The following is a 22740-nucleotide window of genomic DNA, read 5'->3' as shown; positions in this document are numbered from 1 at the left end:
AGCCTTTACAATATACTTTAAAATATACTTTATACAAATATACTTTAAAAATTAGAGGGAGAATGTGTATTGTAATTCCTTTTACATAGCATCCTCCTTGCCACTCAAAAGGAAGTGACATTTAGCATAGTAATAACAATCCCAAGTGACACCACTTTGGAAAATGAGCAAACCAGCAAAAAAGATAAATAATACCAGTATCATCAGAGGAAATACAAGTGTAGGCAGAAACAGCCAATGAACCTCCAGAACAAACCTGCGGAACTCATTGCCAACGGATATTACTGAGAGGGAATTCAGAAAAACATAGTTACGTACACAGGTGCTGAGACGAAACACTTATTTCAGCTGGGTATTATGGGAGAAGATATAAACTCTTCTGTGTGAGCACAGAAATACACTCTGGATTTTTCCTATGGACAAAGGTTTCCATAATAATCCATTTCTGTTTTTTCCGTGCCTTCTGAAGCATCTGAACCTGGTAAATTATAGAAGAAAGGATAACAAAACAGATGGATTGTTGGTCTGATCACATCTATCAGTCCCTAAATTTCTGAGTAATAAGATGAGACTTAACTGGGAAAAAATGACAACTATGAAGCAAGGGGGAAAAGCACATATTGAATAGGAAATGGAAACCTAGAAAGGTAGTAAAAGCTAGAGACCTTGGGGCTGGATTGGACAGTAAATTAGAAATGAAAATGCAATAGAATTTGGCAGCAAAAAAGGTCAACGCAATTTGGAACTGCGTGTGCCAAGACTTTCCATCACAGAGCAGGGAGGATAGAGCCTATTACCAGTCTTCTAGATTTAAGCAGCTTGAATAAGTTTCAAATAAATATCCAAACGTTTGGATGCTTAACCAAATCAAGCCTCAAAATCCTTTCGGATTTTCGCTTTGATTTCTAACATCTTTATGTTTGGCCTCTTTTCTGAGAATTCAATCTGTTGTAAAAATGGATCTTTCAAGATAAGCATCTGCAGTTGCCAAGAGACTATTGTGTTAAGCCCGGGGATGATTTAGCATCTCGCAAACTGGGATTTTGGAATTAGAAAAAATTGCTTTGCTCTTAGTAGCAGATACATTTCGGATGCCTGAGAACACGGCCATTGCTTCTCAGAACTTCTGAGGTAGTTATTCCCCCCCAAACCACAGCTATTTTACTTAAACAGCACTTTCTTCTGAGGCACATTACCCCGGCCACTGGATAACACACACCCATAAATAAAGAAAAGCCTCTCAACGAGACACAAAATAGTCCTTTCATTTCCAGAGCCCTGCAGCGACCCCCCCATTGCCAGCGCTCCGTTTGCTGCCGTTTACTGGTCTGCAGCGCAATGAAAAGCACGGCTGAAGAACAAGATTTCCTGCACAGTTCTTTCTCTGAAACTCAAGGATCTGACAGGCTGAGTGGGGACTAAGCTTCAGAGCCATCAGCTGCCTCTAAAAATAAGTCTTACTAATATTTAATGCCATAAGTATTTAAATATTATGGTGCGGCGAACAGTAAGAATTATTTTGTCTGTGAATCTGTAGTTGCTGCACTCTTTTTATAACCAAAATTACATCTTTCAGCTGTTCATTATTGTTTGATGTAACTAAATCTTCTATGTCAAGGAAGTTAAAATCACTTCAGCCTCAACATTCACCAGCAATTTTCTTTGAAGAAGGTAGAAATTTATTTGGCCTGACCTAATGATTGAAGTAAGTGGGTTTTCTTCAAGCCGTCTGCCAAGCTAGACATATTTACTTGGTGTGCTCTAAAGTTGCATTAGAAATGTTCCCTGTAAGTACAAACAGCTCAGGAAGCTTTTAAATGACTGTGCATTGTTGAGATAAATCCACTGCTAAAACCCGGGTGGTTTTTTGAGAGTGGTCTTGAACTGGGAGGGAGGGCTTCCCATTATTTCCCTTGAAGGCTACAGAAACACATTTTCCCAGGGATTTCACTTAAATGCTAAGAAGCAAATGCAGTCATTTAGAAAAGGTAATCATCTGTAAGCAGCATATGACCTGACAGTATGGAGAAAATATTAAAAGTAAAATTTATTGAAGGGATCATTTATAAAATTTCAAGTTAGTCGGGCACCGTAAATGTCGTTTTCACTTCACAGGTATAGGCATGTTGAAATACGGAGCGCTGAGAAAGCCTGGGCAGATCAGCGGAGCGAAGGCAGGCGATGCTGGGGCATCTCCTCTCCTCTGCGTCGGCAGCAGAAGCTGGGGGTGCTCGCTGCCAGCATCGCCCCGTGGCACCGTCTCTCCCGGCGTTTCCCACGGCCCTTCCGCACTGACTTAGCTTCGCCGCTTCGCGCTGGCTCAGACCTGGGGGGTTTGCAGGAGCCTGGGCCCGAGGTGATGGCCCTGATGGCTCCTCCCCAGTGCCATCCAAGACCAGTGTCGGCACCGTTGCCCAATTATCTTACTGCTACTCTGAAATAAAGCAGCATTGTGCCGTGCAAACTTAGGCAAGGGAGTTCAAGAGAGGAATGGGTTTGCCAGGAAAGGTTTGAGCAGGATGGAGAGCTGGAACTGCCCTAAAAGCAGGTGGGATGGGCACCACAGCTCCTCATGGGTGGCGAGCCCGTCAAAGTGCCGGAATGAGGTGGGGCTTTCCCTGATGACCCAGCAGGCTTTGAACGTGTGAGGTTCACCGTTTCCAAAGCCCCTTAAAGCCTCCACAGTCTGACTCCACAGCTGCAGCTCTTGCTCTCTTTCATCCACTTCGTAAGAAACTCACAATTATTTCTTGCTGGTCTAACTCTTTGAATTTTCCTGTTGTTCCTTTTGACCTAACCTGCAGGTTAACTGAGAGCCAAATTGTGTCTGTTGGATACAGCAAAGCACATAGCAAGTAACCTTAAAAAATGGGAGATTTTTTAAAGATCAAAAAGGCCTGATGTTGCTAGTTATCCTCAGTCTTTAATTCTTGGTCATTACACCAATAAATTATAGGTTCAGATAAATGTACTCTTTTCTGGGTTCTTGGAAGACAGCATCAAAAACCTGAGAAATGCATTATCCTACTCAGTATAATAATAAATGGAAATTCGTATTGGGTACCAAACTACTGGAAAAGAAAATTATGCTGAAGGAGCTGTAGTGCAGAATTGCCCCAAAGCGTTCGCCTTCACTCCACGCCAGCCGCGGAGACAGTTAATGATGATGCTAGAACGGTTTGCTGACTATTACAGAACAGTCTAAAGTACCTTAAATTGTCCCAAATGGCAACGGTTGTGCTATGATGTGGACAGAAAGGTCAGAAATAATGGAACTTTGCCACTAAGCCATTTGCAAAAACGCATTGTAAACTCGGGGCAAGCTCCCTCTGTTTTGCTGGGAAAACAAAGCTCTGCTTCGTTCCCTGATTCTGCGCCTTCGATGACTACAGAGGTTCCTGCTCTCCGCATTGCACACAGGTGAGTCTCGTTACTGGGAGTTGCAAAATATGTATTAGAGGTCTGCCGATTAAGAATTCCATGCAAGACACAAAACCGAGCATTTAGTGGAAATCAGAATGAAGACGCATTACAATGAGGATGTCAATCTGAAAACCAAAAGTTAAATTAAAAAAAAAAGTTATCGTTCAGTAGGAAGGATTGACTAGAGTGTATTACAAGTTAATTTTTAAAACAAGTACAGTGAAATATTGCCAGTTGCTATACAGATCAGAGTGAGACAGGCAGGAAATTAAAACCTGGGGTTTGTACCTGAACTCATCTCATACCCATGAAATGTCTATTCATTATACCGTCAAACAAATGGGAATTTGTCAGGCCTTCAGGTGGTGTCAATTAAGAGCCCTTCCATTTGTTTCAGTGTAATGATACCTGTTTACACCAACAGAAGAAACATGGCTTGAAGTCCTTGTATTTAATCTTCTGGCTTTTGCTAAGCTATCAAAAGATGTTTTTACAAAAAAATTACTCCTGCTAATTTTATCAGGCTGCCTTCGGAGGCTAGAAGCACTCAGTCTGATTTTAATCTCGGCTAAGTTGTTATAAAATCGGAGGCGCACGCTGCTGCGGTGGCAATACCCTGAACTTCTGCAGAGCAGCGGAGATAATCCTGACAGTCCTCCAGGGTTTCTTGTCTCGTCGAGAGCCCACGTTCAAACACCGATGAAGGGCAAGTGCTGCCTGGCTTCCTTCACGCTGAAAATCCACCTAGTTCTGGTGGATCTAGCCCCGCTTACTGTTCCCAGACCTTAAAATACTAGTTTTTTCTCCGCCTTCCTTCTCGGCAGGGCAGGGCAGGGGCAGCCGGCTGCAGGCAGCAGAATGGAGCGCGGAACACTGCAATGCTGCTTCTCGAGGGGTCGTAGGTATTTCACGTACAACAGCATTTCAGCGCACTGCCACAGTTCGCGTTCTCTTCGCTCCGCGTCAGCCTTCCCTGCATCTTGCCCCCGTCCCAGTGCCGCCTATTCATCACTGCCTCGGCCCCGCGAAACGCAGAGCCACCCTGCCAAGCCTTCAGCGAGGGAGCGGGGCCGTGGGCGGCGGGGGCAGCTCACAGCCTGCAGGGACTAACTCCTGCTTAGTGCCATGAGAAATCAGCTGTCTGTGCGCTTCCAGGTGACTTGCCCAATATTTTGCAGGCAGTCGATAGTGGAGCAAGACGTTGGACACAGATGGAGAAGAAGTAGGCTGCTGAGTGACTCGCCTGCGACTGCTGTGCTGCTGCTTCGTTCAGCTGATGACCAAGCACGCAAGAGACCGTTTGTAAGAACTTCTGCCTGCCCTGGGCTGGAAGACCTCCGTAATACAGCAGCAGCGATACAGTCAATGATGGCATCGGTAGGAGCAAAAAGAGTGACAATATGAAACTGGAAAGCCAGTGAACGGTGGGAATGCAACTGGGATTTCAGAAGAGCAGTTAATTGGAATTTATATTAGTTAGGGGATTCACAAACCTATTTAAAACATGCTTATCACACACAAACGTGAAGTGCCATCTACTCCGTGGTTACACACCAGGGTTCATAGCGGTGCCACAGAGACACCATTCTGCCATACTGGAGCATGCCCATCTGCTCTGGTATGGAAATCTCATTGAAACACATGCTATGGAAATACAGCATATGGTTACTTTCAGTCAAAGCAGCGATGCTATAAAGCAAGCAGGAGCTCCAGCCGTAGCCAATATAATATATTCAGAGACAAATCCACTACAGTCCCTATCTTCTTTCATTCAGTCGGAGGTTTCTGGGGGAGAAAAGCTGCCGGGTGCTGCAGCGTGCGATGGAGCGCCCACCGACACTGCATTTGCTGACAATCAGCCCCAAAGGCTGTGAAGGGGCAGCAATCCTTACAATGCTACCTCTGCCTTGGGCAGCATGGGAGGAGAGCAAGTCAAAAACTGCCTTCACACCTAGATCTGGCTGGTTTGAGTACATGTGCCACCTGAGATATGTTTCAGGTTCATGGACATCACCGTCATCAGAAGTTCGAGACATATTTACATCCTTTTTCTACAAGGTGTGCCCAGCCCTCTTTTGGCGCTGGGGCTCCAGCTTTCACCCGTCTCTGGAGGCTGGCTGGGGCTTTGGCCTGGGAGGATGCTGCTTCTGGAGCAGCTTCATGGCGTTCCTTTCTACGGCAGTCCTGATGGGCCTCATCCGTGCTCCCTGGTGCAGGGCAGGTTCAGCTGGCTGGGCAGGGGATGCTGTGCCCCGCATCATCCCCATGGACCCACTGCTGCCTGAAGGTTTTTAAGGGAGTGGCAGCAATTTTTCCACAGTTGTTTTCCATGCCAGGGTTGCTTTGCTAAATATCAACTACAGTACTGACTGCTCTTAGCTTCCGTTCTTCTGTACTTTTATTCTCCAGCCATGCCCATCACATCCTCATGATCACATTCAAGCAGTTCTTGAGATACACTACACATATCATTTTCTCTCCAAGAGTCCTGATGGCTTTGCAAGTTAATTAAAATAGAATTTCAAAGGCTTTTTGTAATAGATTATAGTATCTTTGGTTTCATTATATCTGTTAAAATTTACAACTAGGGATGTCATTTTTGGTGAAAAGCATGTTCTTTTACACCCAGCCCATTTATTTGTGTATTTATTTAGTGACAGAGCGTCTCATTTATAAGAAACATGCAAAAGCAATCATTAATCATACTTCTGTCATAAAGCAGCTTCCCCAGCAGTAAACTAAAAATCCACAGACAAGCTGCTCGAATGCGGGTGTTCTGAGGACAGTCAACGAAACCTCAACAATAAAGCTGACAGAGCCACCTTTTTTTTTTCAAAGTCTAGCAGAGATTTCATAGAGGAAAACAAAGAATTGGCAAATTAGACACTGGAGTTATCTAGAAAGAATACAGCACTATGGATGAGAAAGAAAAGTAAATCAAAAGCAGTCAGTGCAATCAGGATTTTCAATGTATCGGACCCATTTCGGGATAAATTAAAAAATGTTATATCACTTACACAGCTGGCAGGCTGTATCATGGCAGCAGTTTGATGCATTCCTGCTCAAGTGATCTCAGGCACCGACAGCCCCATTTGACAACGTTACCACGCTCGAGGCCATGCCTACTTCAGCAGGCAGGAATTGCCCAAGCCCTCCTGCCTGCTGGTGCCTCTGCCCAGGGCCCCGCGCGCGCCCGAGGTACGGGGCTCCGGCAGTGCCCTGGGTGGCAGCTGTGCCATGGAAACCCGCCGCTTCACCGGGGACACTGCCGTGATGGCGTCCTTCACGCACAGTGGAAGGTCAGCACTTCGTTAAGTTTCCTCTCGTTTCTCCCTGCCATGCCTGGCTCGCCTCAGGAGACCCCCACCGACAACGCCGTCCCTGGGCACAGGGTAACCGATCTTGTGTTCGCCCGGGGGTTTGCATTTGTGATGCATCTCCCACCCCCGCCAAAACACCACAACAGGGGAAAGGAGAAGGAAAACTGCAGGAAAAAAAAAAAAAAAAGAGAAAAGGCAGAAGGTTGTGCTGAACTTTAAGGTTTGATCTCAGTCTGAGAGACATGGACAAAGACCCAGCTGATCTCCATGGTAGGGGATTTGACTGAATCCACACACGCTGCGGGTGTAAGGACCTGTTTAGGAAGCTGGGTCAGACTCACATGCCGGGTTAGCTGAGTCCTGGTTTTGTAGCTCCACAGAGCATCCTCAACATCATCCCTCCACGTGGCACATGCTTTGGCTCGGGCTCCCTGCTGAGCATCCATCCTGCCCGTCCCTGCCTGACGCACGCGCCCCGAGGCACAGGAACTGAGGTCCACCCTCAGCTTACCTCACGGCTCCTGCTGGAGGGCTCTCCCCTGCGTCACTGATGAGAAGGCAGCGCACGAGGGAAGCACAGACCTTCCTTCAGAAGGGCACAGGACCATGCTGGGGTTCACTGGCTTCCAGGCTGCTCCAGGCTGGGCAGCGTGAGGGCAGCACACGGCTCCTGCCTACCCCCAGCCCTGCCTGCAGCTGCAGGGTTGCTTCCTGCAATAGTCCTGCAGAAACACAAGCCAAATATTGCTGCACAAAAGCTCTGACGCAGGGGACCAAATCACTCTTTAACATCAAGTGGTGAGTCCCTCAAGTCGTACTTATGCTGATTTTGGCACCTACAAGGGGCCACGATCTCTTCTTCTCAAGGTCCCACCGCGTTGGAAGCAGCCCACTGCCGCAGGAGTGGAGGACAAGGCACCAGCACAAACAGAAAGTTCACTCAAGCTAAACATCGTCTTACGGCTGTTTGTCCTGGTTTTGCAGACAGTCCTTGCACTCTGTTATCAGAATAGTTGCAGACAAGGTTTCATATTTTTGTACATAATTCCCTTTAAAGAAATACGTTCTGCCTTGTTCTATGCTGTAACCACTGTTTTGAAATGCTGGGATAATCACTGAAACAAAACATGCCTGTTCATTTGATTTCCAATTTGCCTTAATGATCATTCTTAGCCACTGGAAACGACTGTGGACACGGAACAGTCTATGCAGATAAGTTGCGAGCAATGTGCACGGGAGTAAATTTTGGTATGTCATAATACTAGCCTCCTCTCTCTGTGGATATTGGCATTTTAAAGAACATCCCCTTCTGCTGGTGAAGACCTCTCAGTGCTGCATTACCCCCATGGCACCCCCAGCTCCCACAGTGAGGGCCGGTTCCGGCATGGGGCTGAATGGCAGGGAGGTGGTGCGGGGGCTGCCCGCTCTGCTGGGGTCTGCTGGGACCCAGGGAGCTCCTGCGGCTCTTCGCTTGTGGCCGTGCTCTTTACGTCTGGGGCTCGCCCCTTCACATGCTCCCCCGTTCCTCGCAGGACTCCGTTCCTGCTGTGGTCGCCTCCGCAGAGTGCGCGGTTCTGCCTCTCGCCCGGGCTGGGAATTAACGTGTTTTGGCATTGCCACGCGGGCTGACGTGGCTGGCCGCTGTGAGATATAGGCATGAAGGTCATTATATGTGCAAGTGATTAATGGACTAATGCCTTTCCTGAGTTCTTCTCTATGCTTTAATGAATATACTCGGTATTCAGCATGAACCTAGAGGGTATGCAGTTCAGCTGATAAAACCCATCTTGCAAAAATCAATGACAGATGAAAAGACCAGTGTCCCTTACCAGAAGGGTTAGACGCAGTGCAGCATCTTCACAACAGCATAGCGGTACTAGTTTGTAAAGTACCATTTTATATCCACAGGTTGCTGTTTATTAAACATTAATAAACAACAAAAAACAACTTTGTGTCTGGACTGGGCCGCAGCAAACTGGAAATTGTCCTTGTCAGTCATTGATTTAAAAGTAAAAGAACTCAACTAATCCAAAATCCTCCATTACTGTGACTTTTTTTTTTTCTTAAATATTATCTCTGCATTTTGGAGAATATAGACTTTGAAACCCAAAACCCATCTGACTTACAGAGACTTGCAGAGAGCCGGGTGTCCAGGAAGCAGAACAAAGACTGGGTGGCAGTTCCACAAGATCATTCTTCTAAAATGTGTGGTCAACAGCAGGGACTGCTCCCAACGCCCTTGGGATTTTGAGTGAACACCCTGGAGTGGTGGGGAGCAAACCAAACCTTGGCTGTTGATGGTTGTCTCAGGTGACCAGCCTCTATCACTAGGTATGGAATTCTTCTTGGTAAGCGCAGAGGAAGACTACAGTGCAGGATGAAAAATCCCCACATTATTCCCTGGTAGGTTTTGTGACAAACTCTGCAGCATGATGACAAAAATAGCTGGTGTGAGAGGACAAGAGCAAAGTCACCCGCCAGAGTCCTGGGCTGCGGCGAGGTCCCAGTGGGGTAAGTCAGACCTTAACCAACATCGTCCAGGGCACGGGTGGAGGGAGAGGAGCTCCAGCCTTCTTCCTGCCCTGCGTCTAACACCGTCTTCAGCCACGGAATGCAGTTCACATTGTGTGGAGCTGCAGTTGTCACTCTTTTTCATAAAAAGCTAAAAATATTAGCCGTGTTACAAGTGAATCTCAGAAAAGTAGTAAAGGTTTATGTTAGTGCTGTAAAAATGTCCTATACTTCCCATTTTAAAAGGATGTCTTCAACCTCTCACACTTTGATTTCTGAACTTTTGTGCCTTTTAATCATGTAGCAGTGAGAAAACAGCAAGGGCCATCTTAAAAAAAAAAAAAAGGCTTAAAACTGAAAATAGGTTAGATCACTGATATTATGAAGTACAAATATAGACAGCACCAGATTGCCTAGGCTACCTACACCACCTCCATGCATCACAAAGCTCAGATGGCCTCAAACTAGCCAGATCTAGCATAATTTTAGTTCAGCTCGTTATTGCTAAACTGGCTGGGATATTCACAGCCTCAAATACTTTGAGCTCATTGTAGATAAGGGACTTTTTGCATTACGACATGGGGTGATTTGATACGTAACTTTCCCTGACTATCTTTCCACACTTGGCACAATGCTAAAAATGCAAGATATGCCAAGTGGCATACAGCTATAGCAATTTTTTGGAATCTCTCTTGTATACTACTGTGAAGTGAATTGCGACATCTTTTGAAGTAAAACCCTCTTGCAGAAATAAAGCAGACTCCTAAAGAAGAAGGACGGTGGTATTACATTAGTTCAGTGTGGCACAATATTATTTCCTAGAAAATGGCATTTAGCAAACCTTGTATTTGCTTTATTATATTAGAGAAGGCAGAAATCCAGTAACATTCACACATTTTCATAATCTGTTGCAAAGTGCATATATCTACATGATATCAGCATGGGTTGGAAACAAATATTTTAACATCTGGAAGTATGTTGGATATGAACACTGCTGAATGTGAAGGAGGATCGCTGTCAAACTACAACAACAACATAGGTCTTGATTCATCCTGATCTCAAACATGTCAATATCTTCATGTAAATGAGTGAGTATCCCAACTCTCTATTGTCTTCACTAATCATTAGCACAAGGATGACCAAAAACCACAACATCTTTTGTGTAATTCTTACAAAACTCCCTCTTGACACTTCCCCATGACCCACTAGATACAAAGGCCAGAGATATGACCATGGTCATTGCTCAATACGTCCACCACCACTGATCTGCTTCAGCCTCATGTGCATTATATTTTTCATATAATACATGACTTAAAACACTCTGTGACCTTCACTTGTTGCACGTAGAGTAAGTAATTAAGAAGTGGGGGGTCCATCTTTTGAGAAGGTCTTTGCTACTTCCTCCTTCAGCTGCAATGCTCAGAACCAGTGACCTTCCCTATGGGACCACTTATACACTTTCTCAAAGCACCTCTTCAGTGATCAAACATACTCTTAGAAGAATGATACGCTCCTAATGTAACTTGACGGGGCAAGGAACCTTTCTTAAGTAGTGTTCCGAAAGTGCCAATAATCACAATAGCCTCGGCAGCATCGCCCAAATGTAGGTTATTTTGTTCTTCGGTTTGCCCCTAATGCACTCAACATGAAGTAAAATTGTTGTGAATTAAGGGCTTTCATTCAGTCTTCCTGTAAAATTAGCTTTTATCACACCTACCAGGGATGGTTCATGCATTTGTAAATGCGGAAATGTGTCATTAAGATCAGATGCCTTGGTGAAAAGTCAGTCATTACATGCAGGTAGTAGATCTACTGAACCAGAAATGTCGTGGTGCAAGGCCTGCCAGGACATCCTTACCTTCACCTTCTTCCTTCAGCAGCATGCCTCTGGGGGCGGGGGGAGCCATTCATGCCACAATGTTTTGTAGAATCAAATCACTGTTCCTGCAGTCTAGGGCAAAATATATCTAAATCAAAGGGCATCTGTAGCAATAATATCAAATATGACAAGGCAAGTATGAACTGGGTCTAATAGCTAAAGACTTTTTGACTTTTTAAGATGTTCAATTGAACATTTAAAAGGTTTAGTCTCATATCAGGTCTAGAAAGCACCCTGGGGGCAGGCTTAAGTAACTATGCCATTAGGCAGTGAGCTGCAAATTGCCTATTAAGTCTGACTGAAACTGTAAAATTGCTTTTCACAATGCAAATTAATGTAAATAAGAACAATTGGTTACACATATCACAGACTATCAAATTGACGACAGATGATGCATACTGTTTTTTCCCCCTGAATTAGCATTGCTTTAAAGTTAAATTTAGTGCATGTTTAAGAGGCCTGGATGTTCCTAAGATAAATTCTACCAATGCATTATAAACAGCATGCACATCAGGATGTATATCCTCTATTATATGAAATATAAACCTCTTTTTAGGCAAGTCAGTGATACTTTCTTTCAAGCCTAATAGAAATACCACAAAGCAAGCCATTTACTCAGCAACATATTCAGCCATATCGTAACCTCATTCAGAAGAGTGAGATTATGAATCAGTTATAAAGCCATTAGGACGGAAGGAGAAAAGCTGTGCATTTCAAAAGCATCGACAAATGATCAAAGCCCCCATGTCGAGCCTTTGGGCTCCAGTCAGTCACTCGTGGGAGCAGCTGCGTGCAGCAGCTAACGCTGTCATTGCCAGGAGCTTTCACTGGGCATCGTATTTTTAAAATTTGTTTCCCAAAGATGCAACACAATGTAAATCAGAAAGGTCTCCTTCTTTGCCTCATCTTCATTTGAACCGAGTTGGCATACACAGGCATAACTAGTTTAACCGCTTGGGAAGAACGAGGTCTATGTCAAGTGATGGACACCTTCAGTCGTGGTAGACTACTTCTATTCCACAAATTCATCTTTCAGGAGAGTTCCTCGCTGACAGCCAGGGGCACAGCCGCTACAGCAGTCAGAGCAGAGTTTTCTATTTAGCGGTGGGGGGTGTTTTTATCAGAGATTTTGCTTATCAGTATTAACATATGTTATCTGAATTTTTACATTCCCATTAGCTACAGAAATAACTGTCATAAGTTTATTACAGGCTCTTGCATAAATCAGATATCCTGATAGCTCCCCGAGGATCACAGCTTACCTTGCTGAGGGATGTAAAGGCTGCAAACGAGGCGCGGGTAGCCACAGCACCTGATAACGGCCGCCGTACTCCCCGCATGCGAGGGACCACGTGCCGGCTGCGGTGCCGCGTGCGTGGCACAGCCCCGTGCCGAGGCCGACGCTACTCCAGGCGTGCGGGGCCGGCCGAGCCCAGAGGACGGACAGGGGCAGCAGGCAGCTGCCTGCAGACTTCCCCGGGGTCCCGCGGCAAACGGAGCAGGGGCACCTCGCAAAGCGAAGCGGAGACCACCCCCCGGCAGCACGCTGCCAGCCTTGGCTTCCCTGGAAGAAAACAGCAGGTGTCACGAGACCCATGAGGACAATCAGCAGGGCTGGAAACTCAGCCCACATCTCGCATGGCCACGGGCAAGGGTGCTGAGCATCCCGATACGGCGACTGCTGTAATTTCAAGCCGTGTTCATCCCCTTCCTTCATTGTTGTGCTGCTGTGTTTTCAGCAGCATTTTCTTCTCTATCATTTTAATTGCTGTTTTAATGAATGGTATTTGGAAAAAAAGTCTGGTACAAGGTGCACAGGCCAAATAAACACCATGTTTGCTTATCTTTCAGAGTAATAAATTTTAAGGAAAAAAATAATTAGCCACAAGCTGGGACTGTTTTCTTTCAGCCTTGGGGACCTTTCAGTGGCAGTCAGCTTTCTGTGTCTCCCTTTCATCAACATTTTGGTAGGTATAGATTAATTAGACAAAAAGAACTTACACCAAATTTGAAAACATTGACCTATATTTTAGGTTGGTTGTCTGGGTGTCCTCTGGGGTTTGTTCAGGTCTTGCTGGGTTTGGCTTTGCTGAATGTGTTAGAATCTTTTTGTATCACATTGCTCACTATCTGGGACATAACGTTAAAAGATTTTAATCCCTGTATCAGCCAAGCAGCCCTTCTTTTCCTATAACATTGTGACTTTAACTGATAAGGGTTTCATTTAAATAAACTACAGCTCGCAGTCATTCAACAAGAAGATAAAACGGCATCGACTACTCTGTGTTCAGCAGTCCCCTTCGGGTCAGTCCCCTGGAAACGGCTGGAAGCTCGATGGCGATGAGCAGCAGGAACCCGCACAAAGGGCACGGGAGGCCAGAGCCGCTCGGCTGCGAAACTTCCCCATGGCCTTTCAGCAGCTCCAAATGCCAGCATGTCTGCCAGCTGCCTCCACCTTGCCTCCACAAAGTCCTTCTCCCCTCCTATCTTCAACGGTTTGATGGTTATGGAGCTACACCTCCAGTGCCGACCCATCAAGCGCTGCTCCCGAAGCTCAGAGGAGCTCTGCTGCGGGTTAGGAAGGAGGTTTGAGCATCACCTGCTTCCCCGTGGCCTCCAGCCGTGTTACCGGCAGGGACCTGGCCAGCACCCGGTCCCATGGCCCTGCCTGACTGGCGTTGGCTGGTGGCATTGGCCTCGGGGGGCTCCCCCAGCTATCGCGTGGCTCGCGCTGGTACAAACAACACCTGGATCAGCTTCTGCAGAGGACGGAAAAGTCTTCCATCCTTGCAGGGCCATCCCGTCCTCCCCATGGAAAAATCAATAGCCCAGAAACTAAAAAATGTCTGGATCTGTAGCGTTCCCATTGCCCCAGGTCTCAGCTGTGATCTTCTTTACAGTCAAGCAATAATCTGATGGAAGCTGTTATTGTGCTCTGTATTTCAATATATTTCTTTGATAATAGTGTTCAGCACATGCACCTGGTCTGAAAACCTGGATTTCCTGACAACGAAGTATAAAATGAATTCTGAAAACCACCAAATTTGAATGTTAAAAGGCTGTTTTCTAAACATCATGGTATTCCCTGTAAATCACTAATGGTAAAATACAAGACTTTATGATACTGTTACTAACAGACACAGTTATTTATTAGGATTTTTGAAATGCTGGAAACAGGATCCCTATGCACATAAAATCACAGTGATTTATTTCAATGCATTTTGTAAGTAAATTCTTAACAGATGGATGGAGCACCAGAAGGGTAACACAAGGGAGTCAGCAGGTGGACAGAGGAGCCAAGAATGGACTGGCACTGATCAGATTATCAAATCCAAATACCTTGAGACAAGCACAAGCTGCCCACAAAATAGGCTGGCGTTGACCAGATAAACAAGCAAAAATAGCATGGAACCGCAGACCTTTCACAGCATCCTTCTCCAGACCCAGGGCTCCCGCCGGGGGCCGAGGCACCGCCACAGAGATTTCCAACCACCGCTCCCCCTGCGCCCAGGGCTGATGAGGACGCGCGATGGGAGACCAAGAGCTGTTGATTCCCAGGACCTGCGGCAGGAGCTCGCTGCCTCACACATAGGCACGAACACATGCCCGAGCTCTTTGGCACTATCCTATGCACACACGTATACACGTGTTTTGAGAGGTCCCCATTGCTAACGTGTCTTTACAAATGCTCTTCCCAGAGCAAATAAAAATTGAATTATCAGGCTGTCATTTAGTTGTTACAAATAATCCTTGTAATTTTGCCCAAATAAAAAAAATTGCTTTTTAGAACAATTATAAAGCTAATGACCAGATATGCCTCTGCCTGCTTTCTGACGTGACCTGTCCCGTTTCACCCGTGCGCTGACTTCTCCGACTGTCCATGCCTGACACGCAGCTCCTGCCTAGGTCCAGCTGCCACTCCAGAGGTGGGGCTTCACCAAATCCATACCAGCATCCCCACGGGAGGGTACTTCCACTTTGGTCTGAAGGGCTGGCCAGGACTCAGCTCTACTCCTGGAGAGCCAAAAGGTTTGAAGTATATTCCTGACCTTCAGCCTCCACTCAGAACAACAACTTTGGCTTGTTTAGATAAGGTTATTCCATGTACACGTTATGCCATGATTGGTAACAGGTCTCTTCACCATTTTTATTGCCTTACCATCCCATTTCCTGACTGAAAAAGTAACTTTCATCTTCCCTATAACATTATCTTTAAAAAACGAGGGAATTAAGGACTCTGGCTCCAGACCAGCAGAGCTCTCGCCCACACACTCTGCTCTTGTCATGGATGCTGGCCCATTGGACCCGGGGGGTATTCAGCATAAGGCACAGCAAGGACCTGACTGAGAAACAGAGAGACAGAAAATTCACAGTGTTAAGTGCTCAAAATAAGGAGACTCAAAACCTGCAGAAGAAATCAATCTTTCTGTGTCTCTTTTCTGCTGTAATGATTGTAGGTGTTGATGTAACAATTACGAAAACCCTTTCCATAAAACCTGTAATATGTACGCCAGTAGTACCTTTTAAGAAGACCAGCCTGAGGGACAGTCAATGATGTGAGCTATTCCACTTGTTACTTCACATCTTTGCACATGCCTTTGACAGGCCCTTCTGCAGCTGACAAGATTGTTTATGATGTTTTAGAGGAACAGGAGCTTTGACTGGCTAAACCAAAATCCTAACCACAACTGAAGGTCTGGTTTCTTTTTCTTATCCTTGAAAATAATCATTTACTCAAACCACTTTTCCAGAGACTATTACTTCCATGTTATACACCTGCAAAAAGTGAAGGAGTTACGCTTGTCAAAGAGAGGTAAGAGCCTCACACATTAAAATGTCACTGAAACAAGCTTTTGCTATCTTATAAACATTTCCTGGATTAAATCTTGCCTGGCCTCTTGCTCTTCTGGAAGCAGTTGCACAGTTTAATAACATCTAGATGGGATTACTGCAATTCCTAGTCTGCTGTTCTGCCAGCATGGCCGTTGCAGAAGCTGCATTTTGTGCTCAGCCTCAGCTCGAACCATCTAAGAGTGGGTCGGTCCGTCACCAGGCTCTGCCACCGGGTCCTCCCCTCACCGCAGCACCACTTTCCTCTCAAGCTCTCCAGACAGAAAGAGGCTCAAGAACAGATTACTGAAGTGAATTTTTAGCTACACACTGAGATCATTAAGGTCTCATCTTGTAGTCCGATGAGAATCATTAAATACAAGAGAAGTCAGCTAAAGACTGAGCGCCTCGTTTCATTAGTACTTAGCTATTGTTCACCACAAATCTTAAACAAGATCTTTTGGACAGTGTGCTTTACCCTTCTGTTTTGTGGATTTACTGCTTTCCGGTGGCTTCTTCTCCCAGACCTTCTTTCCTGTGTTCACTTTATTTTACATTTTTTAACAGAAAAACTTGCCTCAGCTGCCTAAAATATAATTTTCAGCCACAATCTCTTTAATACTTTAAATGCGATTGCAGCAACATTCTTTCAGTGCCAATACAAATAAATGAATCAACACCTTTTTACGGTTGGTGTAAGGACTGATTTTTCCCCTTGGCTGAGTTTTCTACACAGTCATGTATTGACTTAATTCTCAGTGATCAAAGCACATATTGGCTTCTGGATACAGTACTGATATGTGTAAACTGAGATGTGCCTAACAAGTCAAAATATTGCTGGTCAAGATTTCAAAAAATGGCTGACTGCTTTGTGTGGTCAGCTTGCAACATTTTCAGCATGTCATTTGTCAGCACACTATTTTATTTCTTATTTTTTTAGAAATGCAGGCCCTCAAAATAACTATTCCTTTCAAAAAAAATTGGCTGCATTCTTTCTGCAAGCAGTGTTCCCACTAAATACGAGACATGAACAAGTGTTACCGCTAGCCTTATCACAAAACAAATGACAATCCCATGTACAGTGAAGCCGTAGGAACCAACCGGTCCTTCAGCATCCAGGCCACAACAACAGGGTCCAGCGCATCTGCACATTCATTGCAAACAACTTCAGTAGTGCTGTTGTGGCAATCACGCAGGCAAAACGATGCAAAAACCGGCAAGATTTGCAGGGAGGAATAGCGGATTTTAGTAAGTCAAAGAATACTTGACTTCTGGTATAGTTGGAAAAAATACACACAACTTCTACCTGAGAACTGAAACAGAAGCTGTAAATGTTGTTTATTGTCATCATTTACAGGAAAAATTGAAGTTCTAATGAAGACTTGAAGTCAGTCTCAATCTGCCATGACTATAGGCAAAAGGATGCCCCATGTTACTTTATTGCTGTTTAAGTGCTTTAACAGCACTCAGCTGAAACATTCAATACTTAGTTAATATTCAAACACCAGGTATTTTGCTGCCTGAAGTTTTACCAGTGAACTGAGAAACCAAGGCTTAATCTACCAGCAAGCCCAAGGCAAAAAGGAGCACTTTGCTGTCCTTATCCCCAGGTTAGGACGGAACAGATCCTAGGTGTGCGGCCACGCTACAGCTAATGCTCAGCAGCGACGCAGCAACCACACTAAATTATATTACCCATGCCTGAGCTTACCAATACCAGCTTAACTTCACGCTGAGGATTTGTTCCTGGATTATACCCACCTAACTAATTAAGATTATGGTCTGCCCTGAGAACTTGGATGAGCATAGTGAGGGGAAGATAACTCCTCAGACAATGTGGCCCCACTTCTAATCTCTTGGCCAAGATCTCCAATTTCCTTTCACGTCTGGTGGAAATATGTACAAAATACAATGTAATACAGGCTGAGAGAGTTGGGCTGGTTCAGCCTGGAGAAGAAAAGGCTCTGGGGAGACCTTAGAGCCCCTTCCAGGCCCTGCAGGGGCTCCAGGAAAGCTGGAGAGGGGCTGGTGACAAGGGCAGGGAGGGACAGGCCAAGGGGAATGGCCTGAAGCTGCAGGAGGGCAGATGGAGATGGGATGTGAGGCAGCAATCCTTCCCTGTGAGGGTGCTGAGGCCCTGGCAGAGGTTGCCCAGAGAAGCTGTGGCTGCCCCTGGCTCCCTGGCAGTGTTCAAGGCCAGGTTGGATGGGGCTTTGGGCAACCTGGGCTAGTGGAGGGTGTCCCTGCCCATGGCAGGGGTGGCACTGGGTGGGCTGGGAGGTCCCTGCCCACCCAAACCAGTCTGGGATTCTGGGATTCTGGGATCTGTCATGTCATGTTAAGTAGCATCTTCCTTTTCAAATTTAGTTTATATTTCTTTGCAAGTCCCCAAAAAGTGAGATTCCTGGAAGCTATTGTCACTGTATTGTAGCACAGAGAAGCCCCCCCGGCCCGTGCCCGGCTGAGTACTCCTTAATAAGCCTTTGATGAGGAGAGTCAGCAACATCTGTGCCGCACCCGCCCTGGGCGCTGAGCTGCTGCGCCGGCTCCAGCGGGTCCTGCTGGCCAGGGCTCTGCAGCCGCTGCCAAACCACGCTCAGAGCGGCACGTGTCCGCGGCGGAGGGAAAGGTGGCCAAGCACGGGAGCTGCCTGGCACTCTTCTAATTACACAATGAGCTTACATTTGGTCAGATAGGCTGACAGATGAAAACTGAGGCTTTTCAGAAGAATGACTGCTTGGAGACATAAAGGGAGAGAGAATTGCTGCTTTGCCTCCTGCGGAAGAGGAGGGAGCCCGACGGCGCAGGCATCACCTGGGATGGGGGGGATGCGGCCAAGGGCCCTGCGCTGTCTGGTTCAAGGTGGGTCTCTGCAGCCGGGTGACTCGTTGAGTGAGAAGGCTACACAGTCAGTGTCTCTCAGTGCCAGTTAATAATTCATTTTTTATAGATGATGGGAGTTGTGTAACTGTGAACATGTAATCAGAGTCTTGGTCTGGAATAAAGTTTAGAATCAGGATATAAAATTGTTTCAAAATAAAGAACTGAGCCTAAGTTTTTTTCACCCCCAAAGACACTCTAGCAGAAAGTCTGCTCCAGTTTTCCTCCCTCCTCCTTCCCCTTTGCAAGATGTCTCACTACTCCAGGGCTGAACAGAAATTAAGCTCACAATCCCAAGCAATGTAGAAGTTCTGGCTCTAGTCTCAATTTTATCCTTTTAAGCCCTGGCTTTAATTTGCCAGCCTGGCATTCCACAGGCGACGGAATGGATTGCTGTGTTGGCATCCACAGGCACCATGTTCATAACGCTTGTGTCCCAAGGACAGCGGGAGCAGGATGACTGCTCAAAAACCCACTCCAGAGATCCAGGGGAAAAGCTGTGACCAAAGACTACAGGCAGAACCAAGGGCAACGTGAGCTCTTGCATCCAATTAAATCAAAATCCTTCCCCAGCAGCTTGTCACCTGGGCAAAACAAGGCACTCGTCCAGTGTTTGACCTCGCCCCTCCTTAAGCACCAGCGTAGTCATATGAAGTGTGCACTTCAGTGTTTCGCTGGAGCAGCCTTTCCCAGCCTGATCTCTCTGTGGCTCCAGGCACGTGGTCAGGCAATATGCAGGTGAAAGAGCTCCCTCAGCCAGGGCTTGGGAACCGCGACAGAAAATAGCGTTCAGCTTGTCAGCTAGACGGCATAAAGTGAAAAGTTAATCAGTTGTGCTCGATAAGATGCCAGGAGAAAAGTTCATCCTGGCACACGTGCTGGACTTGCAGTGAAGCAGGGAACACTTGCAGGAGGGCTGAAGTGTGCATCTTTGAGATGACAAGCCTGTCACTCCTTCCAGCCTTAGAGATGTGTCTGCTGGGAATACAGCCAGGGATGCCATTAATGGATTAGAGTTAAACATGTTAATAATGGACACCCTGGGGAACCACCCCCTACCAAAAAAAGAAAAAAAAAATAATAAAAGAAACCTCTGTAACCACTGTAATGGGCCAAAGTACACTAAAAAGCAGCATGAAAGCAATTTCCACATACGTGCTGTCACTGCACTTCCTCTGCGTTTTGCAACAGAGCATTTAAAAGGTCAAATAAAAAGACTTTGTTTGCAATGTAAAAGTCGATGGCTTGAAAACATGTTACACGGTAATCTGCCGTCGCGGAGTGGTGCCTCTTTCGAGCTGCCTTGCCACGCTGATTGCAATGCAATTTACACAGCTGGGCAGGCCCACGGGTGGCCAAAGCGTGGCAGGCAGGTGGCTGCCTGTTAGAGAGTGAAGGATTAAGCAAAAGAGAGGACATTTCCCAGGGAATGAGATTTCATCGGCTATCAACACCGGTGACCACCTAAAGCAGGTGGCGTAAGTACGGGGAAGGGCATAAATACGGGTTTCACTGTAGTGCAGGGCACCCACAGCAGCCATCTAACCACGGCAAACAGTGACCTGACAACTGTCACTGCATAAAGACATCCAGAAGGCCCCCTGTCATCCCAGAACTTTACCCCCCAGCTGATGAAAAGTGGAGCATCTTTAAAAGGGTCTTTGCTGGCACATGCTGAATGCACCCTGCAGAGAGAGAAGTGCACAGTCGGGTTTTACCGCTGCTAAACCAGCACCCCAGCAGTATCGTGGGGAACATCTGGATTAGAGAGCAATCCAGTTAGGGTCATTTGAATTTCTCTGCCTTATTTCTCTATGTGCCTAGCGAGGCAGCTGTTAGGCTAGCTACCAGGGCATTTACAGATACCAAGGAAATACTATCCCCACTTAGTTCAGGCTTGCGGCGTGCCTGTAATTAGGTAGAACAAGAAGAGGTTGAAGAGAGAAGCTAAACTAGTTGGCTGAGTGTACATGCAAGCCATCAGTGGCAGGTTGCCACTCTCTGGCCTCACGGTTGTATTTAAACATGACAGCAAAATTCAGACTAGATAAATACACCAGTTGCTTAGTCACCATCAACAAAGATTCCTCAGGTTCCTCAGACAGCAATATCAGACAATATCTTAGCATAGTTCACAAACTTATGACAAAGATTTAATATTATACGTGTATAAATGCATCTGGTAAAATAAAATAAAGGCTAACAAGCCACCTGCTTCATGACACAAACTTCCATAAACGTCATAAAATTTTATGCTATCATAAAACAGTGCAATGGAAAAAAACTTCCATTATTTCACTGCAAGGGGCAAAAGCTTTCATGGTACTTGTCAGGACTTGTTCAGAGAAATGCAAAAATAAGCACACAAAAACATATCGAGAAGGACAAGGCAGTAAAATTCCCCAGAAAGCAGGCTGATAATTGAGGTTTACCAGCATGTCTTTGCGTGATGGTGCTCTCACATCACAGTTTTTGATTGCAAGATTTCTGAGATACGAACTGTGTCATCCTCCCTCCTAATAATGATTTGTGGGTTTTTACCACCAGATTTATCCCAGCCTGAGCAAGAGTCATGAATCTCACCTGTGAGGAGGAAGAAAACAACAGTAGCGCATTTCTTTTGCAGACAGACAAACTGAAGCCAAGCTGGGGCACAGTGAGGAGCGAAACCCCATCCATGGTCCACTTCATCCCAGCAATAATTTTGACAGAACCACAGTCCAGATTACTCTCCTTCTTTTCCATCCATTGCTGTGCACATGGTCAGGTCCTGAAAAAAACAAGAGAATACTCTGCAAGATACCAAAATATTAGTGCTTTGTCCCCATGTTCTGCATTATTTGAAAATTTTCTGTTTGAACTTTGCTTACAACATCATTTATATGAAAAATGGGAAATATGCAAAGTTTGAAAAAATTAGGCTGCAGAAAAATAAAAATTAAACAAAAGAATTCAATAACGTCAAAGCACCCTGTTTTGAATATATGCATTCAAGAAAGCGCATTAATCTTTCATTTCAACATTATTTTTAACTTTATTTACATCTGTCTCAACTACTTCATTCGCATTCTTTGAGAGAAAAAAGAAAAAAAGGTTTGCATCTCAGAATTCCTCGCAGAACAGAAAATAGAGATGGAAACGGTTTTTCCCTGAAGGAGTGCTCGTCCCCTTGCTGCGCTCCAGCAGCACCGGCTGCCCTGGCACCTTCGCTGGTCCCCGGCCAGCACAGCTGCACCAGCGCGTGCGACTGCTGGCACCACACAGCTCGCTTTGCCTTGTCAGTGGTCTGCCGAACCCGAGACATTTCAGACAAATATTTCCAGTAACATTCTTCAATGAACTTCCCTTTCATCCACACCACAACACCAAAAATCTGACCCGCTCTGGGGTAGGACTGGCTCTGTTTTAAAAACCTCTCCGCATGGCAGAAGAAGAAGAGCTGTCCTGCGGGCTGGTCACTCGGGTGTCTGCGATGGGTAACTGCCGCCCAGCGGTGGTGGAAGCTGGTGGAAGCTCCCAAGTGGTCTGCAAACATCAAGGACAGTCCCAGACAGGACAGGTTAATAGGGGTGATGCAGGCAAAAATGTTAGGGGATGCAGAATAAAAGCACCAGCCACGGAGGTTTGCTGTTTACCCTGCTAATGTAAGTTGTATGTGCTGTATGCGTAAGTTACTGGTATTTGAAAAAGAGTGTATACATCCCAGATGTCTGAGAGGCTGTGTGTAATACATCCTTTGAAGCACGCTTGCTAATATGAGGTTTTACTGTGTTGCGTTTGCTATTGTAAACTTCTCGACTAGAGGCGCTTCCAGACACAAACAAACAGAAAACCCCCAGTTTGTTAGTTATAACGTTTTACTTAACGTCCTGTTTGGGCTCTGCTGCCATTCACTCC

At 45.8% G+C, this 22740-nt stretch overlaps 2 long non-coding RNA genes across 2 annotated transcripts in view; both read right to left on the bottom strand.

Moving 5' to 3' along the window:
- The window catches only part of LOC142602699 (uncharacterized), a 69988-nt gene that overhangs the window by 28301 nt on the left and 18947 nt on the right, over positions 1-22740 (bottom strand). The window lies entirely within an intron of this gene.
- On the bottom strand, positions 5278-12641 carry LOC142602700 (uncharacterized). Its single transcript, XR_012836466.1, has 3 exons — positions 12396-12641; positions 11113-11205; positions 5278-9405 (listed from the first exon to the last, which is right to left on the bottom strand). It is a non-coding gene; the product is annotated as an uncharacterized LOC142602700 (long non-coding RNA).

This window comes from Balearica regulorum, chromosome 8, assembly GCF_011004875.1.
Source record: "Balearica regulorum gibbericeps isolate bBalReg1 chromosome 8, bBalReg1.pri, whole genome shotgun sequence".
NCBI lineage: Eukaryota > Metazoa > Chordata > Aves > Gruiformes > Gruidae > Balearica > Balearica regulorum.
This window is presented reverse-complemented; position numbering and strand designations above follow the sequence as displayed.